This window comes from Vicia villosa, linkage group LG2 (genome assembly GCF_029867415.1).
Source record: "Vicia villosa cultivar HV-30 ecotype Madison, WI linkage group LG2, Vvil1.0, whole genome shotgun sequence".
Classification (NCBI taxonomy): Eukaryota; Viridiplantae; Streptophyta; class Magnoliopsida; order Fabales; family Fabaceae; genus Vicia; species Vicia villosa.
Genome location: NC_081181.1, coordinates 17394276 through 17401284, shown reverse-complemented (window position 1 = coordinate 17401284; position 7009 = coordinate 17394276).

Sequence of the window (7009 nt, the reverse complement as noted above, 5' to 3'; positions counted from 1 at the left end):
TTAAATCCTCTTTCGACTCTTCAAGTAGGACTATATCATTTCAAAAAGCATGAAATTTGGTGCCAGCTCTTGGATATGTTATGTTATTACATCCAAAATCAAAACAAAAAGGTAGGTGCATATGGTTGAACCTTAATGAAATCCTATTGTAATGGGGATACCGTCTGTCTCTCCACCATGTATCCGTACACTAGTCATTACCCCTTCTAACATATCTTGTATATCTCAAATATATGCAAGCCTATCCCTTTTCTTCTCTAGGGTTTTCCATAAAATATCTCTATAAATGCTACCATATGCCTTCTCCAATTCAATAAAAATTAAGTGAAAGTCTTTTTTGGTGCATCTAATACTCATCGATCACACGTCGTAGTAGATATATTGCTTTTATGGTCTACCTCCCAAGCATAAAACAATTTTATTCTTACTAACTTATTATTTCTCTTTTATTAGTCTCATTTCATTCACTCTTTTCCATAACTTCACGGTAGGACTCATAAGTTTGTTCCACCTATAATTTTTACAATTTTGTATATCACCCTTGCTCTTATAGATCGGAACTAAAATGTTTTTTCTCCATTCATCCAACATTTTCTTTGACCTTATAATTTTGCCAACATGTTTGGTGAGCCACTCAATACCTCAATCTCTAAGAATTTTCCAAACTTTAATATGTATATTGTTTGGTGTAGCAACCTGCCCTAAAAATTAAGACTTTTAGAGTCGCCACCTATTCTGAAGAGCGAATAGGAAACCCTACGCGGTTTAGAGATCAGGGTAAGATACTATATTCAGGTCGAGGGAAGGTGTTAGGCACCCTCAACCCTTTCCTATGGCTTTGAATCTAAGGTAATAGTTTTATGGCTAAATTCATTAAGGTTTAATAGCTAAAGAAGTGAATAGGGGAAAAAGTGAGATTTTGGAGAAGGGGACTCGCCTTGTTGCCAAGTGCCTACGTACCTCCTTAGGGAGGATCAGAGTCAACGTAGTTCGGGCACAGGGTTGTACGCCTTAGAATTAGAATTGATTGTTTGAAGGCTTTTTGACTGGCCTGTCGTAGTTTGAATTTGATTTGAAAGGCATTTTGAGTTGCCTGATTGACAAGGATGAAAATCCGTAGTATCGTGGTTTAGTGTGTTTTCGATGTTTCGGGCGTACAACCCTGATTTGATATGTCACCGTTAGATGCGATGATCAATAGATTTGATCAGTATAGCTAACGGATTAATGGGGCATTGCTGGTTACTCAGATCGATATATTTGATCGTCGCGGGCAGCAAATTAAATGTATTTTAAATTATATATTTTTATCTCTCGTCTAATGCGACTAATGGATTTAGTTGGGTCGAGGAGAGAATTAGCCAAGAATTAGTTGAATTAGAATTAATATGTTTGCTCGAACGGTAATGGGATTGGGCGAACCCTAATAATGATAACCTTACTAGGTTTTTTTATTAAAATTAAAATTGATTAAAATTAATTAAACCGGAATAGTCGAACAATCGAGAAAATAATCCTAAGCCTAATCCTAATTTAACTTCTAATCTAATCAAATAAATTAACTAAATTAAACCTAATTATCTAATAATTAATCTAAACAAATAACAAAAATAAATAAATAATAATAATAAAACCTGTTTTGATCCTGTGCTATTGAGTCTTGCAGGTGCATGGTCGAGCCTCCAATCCTTGGCACGTTAGATCTGGTTTGAGGGAAATCCTATGGCTTGAGAGGGAGGGTGCACAGTGCTTCCCTATGTGTGAAGCGCAGGTGATCTACGAGTTCACAATTCAGAAAAATTAGGTAAAATAGAGGGGAGGTGCTGGGAATCGAACCCTCCCCCTTTGGGTCCCGTGATTATCTGTATGGCCATTTGAGCTGTCTGTGTTAGTTGTCAAACATACGCAAGGAATAAAATAAATATAAAAAACGTAAATAATGGAAAAGTCAGAAACAATTTTAACCGGGCCCACAGCGTCACACGTTGTCCAATCATTTGTGGGAGAGAAAGTGTTGAACGGTTGACCAACAAATAAGGTGGAGCCACGCATACGGGGAGAGAGAGTGATAGGAAGCTAATTCTACCAAAACTATCAATTTAGGGTTCAACAATTAAAAGAGAAAGACATTAAAATAAACTAAGGACATAGAGATAAAAATAAACTTTGATTTCTTTTCTTTGATACTCTAAAATGTGTCAAAGACACTACGTATATAATGTTTCTATTGGATAAATAACTAAAAGCCCAAAAGCTATTAAAAGCCCAAAATGTCTTAAGAATATTCTAGATAACATTATAATATAAAACTAATAAAACTAATAATAATTGATTCTATTAAACTCTCTATCATTACTCACCCCTTTAAAAACAACCTTGTCCTCAAGGTTGTAACACTAATGTCGCAATTTTTTTCCCGGATCCCACCTCTTAAACTGAGACAATTTAATCATTACAACTTGAGCCACCAAAAGTAATTCTTTCCAAAGATATGTGTCAATGTTATCTCTAGAAGTTGAGTTTGAAATTTGTATAAACTTCAACAGAAACCAACTTGAGTGTAGACCTTCAAATCTTTCTTTGAAACCATTTCTACAATATTGAACCAATCTTGCATGATAGAACACACACATAATAAACCTCCAGCTAAGGTTTAGAGGAAAAGTTGAAAACTCCTCAATACTGTAACAGATTGAAAACTTCATCTTTGTGTCTAAACTTGCAACAAATCTAATAGCAATTAGTATAATTGCTTGACAATTAATGACACTGCTATCGAAGAGTAGATGTGGCACAAATTTGAATACTCCAAGAAAATGTCTTATCCCTAATATAAAACTAAGTACTGTGAATAGATTGGAAACAACAATATTCCATAAACCAAATTTATAATTTGCACAGGAGGGAACATATTGCAAATGCAAGCTTAGTGTAGCACCACTATTTTTAAAATACTTAACTGCAAACCAGGTGATACCATATGGTTCTCGCAGTGCAGCACCCACACGGAGTTCTTCACCAATTGAAGTGTCCCATGACCATGCTCCAAGCCTTGCTTCAAACTCTGTCATAGCACCATTCTGAAGGAGCAAACTTACAACATGGACCTGCCTATGAACTACAACTGCAACTAGTGCATTATAATCCACATTTGTATGGAGAGAAGGATTAAGTGACTCTAAAAGCACCCGGTCTGTCGCACTTGCATTCACACCAACCTTTATAAGTGTCGTAACCACGTTGGTAAACCCCCGGCAGCATGCGGTCACAACGGCATGTACAACAATATGAGGTCGGACCAAATTAGAGCTCATGAGCAATTCCCCGAACCCTTCTTGTCCATGACAGCTTTCCTCTATAAGAGCTTCTTTACAAGTTGGCTGTGATGCCCTTGATTTAATTAAGATCTCAAGAATATCAATGTGGCCCTCCCTCCCTGCTGCAGTAGTTGCAAAGCCTCTGAAGAGCTTTTGATTTACATTGTAGAAAAAATCATAACTAACATATTCATCCTGTTGCTTGTCTGTATTATTACTTTTCTTATTGTGTTTCCCAACCTGCTTTTCATCAGTTATAACATGAACCATGACAGGACCCATCAAATCCAAGGAACCTACATCTTGAAGAACACATATGAGATCTTCAATATTGTGTCCATCAACTGGCCCTATGTAATACAACCCAAGCTCTTCAAATAGAGTAGAACCTAGGGGACCCATCATACCACGAACATATTCATATACTTTAGCTGCCAATTCATGCCTGCCTCTGCCAATTTGTGAGTTATCAAAAGAAAATCCAGCCAAGCCAGGAACTGTATCTGAATGTCCTTCAAAAGTATGTAAACAAGTTTTTCCCTTCCAAACTTTTAAAGTAGTGTCACTTGAACCTGTAACAAGTTCTCTTGTGGGTAGCTTTATAACTGCTTGAATCGTTGACTTGTGAGCCTCCCATGTCTCAACGCATTGATCATTCCTCCACCGTTTCAAAGTACAGTCACTGGAAGACGAAACAAGGTCTCTATCATCAGACACAATATCTGTGACCTGATAGTGATGACCTTGAAAAGTGACCATCTCAAAATGCATTCTCACAGCCAATTCTTTGTTAACCTGAACATGATTGGTGTGATTCATGAACTCACCATCGTCGTCAAGAATCCGATAACAATGAACCCTTATGTTTGAAGTATCAGAGATGAATCTCATCTCAGAAGTGAATTCAACTTTTCCTCCAGGAAAATCAAGCATTCTTAATGGCAGACGGGTTTTCACTGACAGCGGCAATTCCTTAATTGTCACTTTGGAATCTGGCGGTTTTGGTGGAATCGCAAAGTCGACCTTACCGTGAAACTCGATGTCGTTGAAGGGAGCCTTGAGCAGTACCGAGAATGAGTTTGCAGTCGTCATTTCTGGGGTGAAGGTACTGTAAAGTTCATGGTAGTGAGAATTGGGGAAAATTAGGTTTTCCGTCGATGGATGTAATTCCAACACACATTCCTCTTTCTCATCTTCAATTGATAAAATTGAGCAATCGTCGAGTTCCGTCAATAGTTGTAATTCTAACTCAAGATCCTCTTTCTCATCTTCAATTGATAAAGTTAAGCAATCATCAAGTTCCGCCGATCGTTGTAACTCCAACGCAAGTTCCTCTTCCTCATCAATCGGTAAAATAGATCTCCATTCCGGCTTGAAGTGCCAAAGAAATACAGTAGTGAATGTGTCCCAACATAACAGAGGTTGATGTTGAGACCGCCAAAGCTACCATTGATGAGCACCACCACGCAAGTTCGTCACAGCTTTCTGCAACTTCATCGTATCTGGTATTCCGTGATCCTTGAAACCTTTTTCAGCACATAGCACCCACCAGTAGGCATCCTCTTTGCCGTCAAAAATAGGGATTGACATCTTAGAATCTTCATATGTTTCAGAAAGAAAATCTTGCAAATCTTTTATTTGTGGAGTGGTTGTCGCTTTATGTGAATGATATGTTATGTGTTGAGAAAACGGTGAGTGTGAATCCGGTGAGTTTGCTGTTTGTTGTTGAAAGGTATGTTTGATGTGGGTTGAGTTGAGGTGCGTGTTTGATGTTGTTGCACTAGTACATGAAGGCTGCAGATGTGGTGTATAACCATGGGTGTAGTATAAGTTTTGTGAAGGGGTTATAAAGGAGATGTCGGTGGAATAAGATGGAAGAGTTTTGAATGGAAAAGATGGAAATGAGGGATTGATATGAGATGTAAGAAAGGGGTTTGTGGGATAGGTTTGATATTGATGAAGAGAGGGGTTTGTGGGATAGGTTTGATATTGATGAAATGATTGTGTGAAGTTGGAATACTCCATGGGAGAGATTGAGTGCAAGAATGAAAGCACCAATTGATAGGAAGCTAATCCTACCAAAACTATCAATTTAGGGTTCAACAATTAAAAGAGAAAGACATTAAAATAAACTAAGGACATAGAGATAAAAATAAACTTTGATTTCTTTTCTTTGATACTCTAAAATGTGTCAAAGACACTACATATATAATGTTTCTATTGGATAAATAACTAAAAGCCCAAAAGCTATTAAAAGCCCAAAATGTCTTAAGAATATTCTAGATAACATTATAATATAAAACTAATAAAACTAATAATAATTGATTCTATTAAACTCTCTATCAGAGAGACCTCTCGTTGACGGACCAATCCAACAGCCCCTTCGAGCCACGCGTGCATCCAACAAAACCAGGTGAAACAGAACCACCAGAACAGTGTAATCCGGTCGTCCCTTCCGGCGAGTCACCAACACAAAAAAACTGCCAAATCGATCCAAACAAAAAGACAATGACCCAGATTACCTAATTTGACCCCTGCGAGTCCAATGGTGAGGTCCGTTTTAACTGAAACAGCCTGTAAATGCAGATACGAAGCAGCAACTATGTTATGCCCTAATCATGGTGATCATCGTTCCGGCCACAAAAAGCTGCAAACGAATAGTCAAATTGATTCTAAAGCTCCATGTGAACATGTTAGTAGTGTTAGTTTCGGTCAAAATATAATGAGAACTGAAATTCGATAAACAGAAAAAAAACGCAAGGGTGAGTTTACGCATGAGATGGTTCTACGTATTACATCTGTGGCTAGGGATCCATACTCACTCAGTTTTACCTCAGGAGCAAGATTGGATGATTGTCTTGCACTGAAAGCTGCTGCAATTCGTAACCTTGTGTGCCTTAGTTTTTTTGAATTCTTGTGATACAAAATCCTAGCCACTCAAGCTATTTTTTCGTCCTCCCCTCGTGCTTCTGAATCTTTTTAGCATATATATGGCTGCATTAGGGTTTGTATTGGGCTTGGACTATTGAATTTTCCCTTGGAACTCATTTGCATGAATATGCATGAGTTTTTTCTTTTAATTTGGCTAAAACCCTCTCTCTCCCCCATGAACGAAAATTGGACCTACTTATGGTGTTGTTTGGGCCTTTATGTGATTAAAACAAGAGTCATGCAATTTAATCCATCTATTTTGATATTTTTCTTTATTTATTTGATATTTAAGTGAATAAAAATCCAAATAAATAGTAAATAAAATAATGGAAGAGTGAATATGGATTTAGAGGTCTCATACAAGGTCATGACCATGTTTGAAGTGGAAATCTTAGGCCTATTAATCAAGAAATTCAAAAACTCTTCATTTAGGGTTTTAGGTATTTCTTGAAATTTTGCCAACTTGTGCGCATCGTATCTCCCTCCATTTTAATCATATGAATGCATTCTAAGACTTTTTAGAAAGCTCAAGGAGTCCTCTAAATGACCTTTCTTGGTTTCATCTCAATTGAAGCTTCCATGCTCGAGCTATGAGCTTTGACCCAGAAGGTATCTTTTGTTGACTTTTTGGAGGACCTATAATCTCTTGCGCCATATCTCCCAAATGATGCATTTCTGGCCTTGGCTTGTGAGAGACAAAGTTGTAGAGAATCCAATTTCCTTCAAAATAGGCTTTGGTTGGGAAATTTTTGATGCTCCAT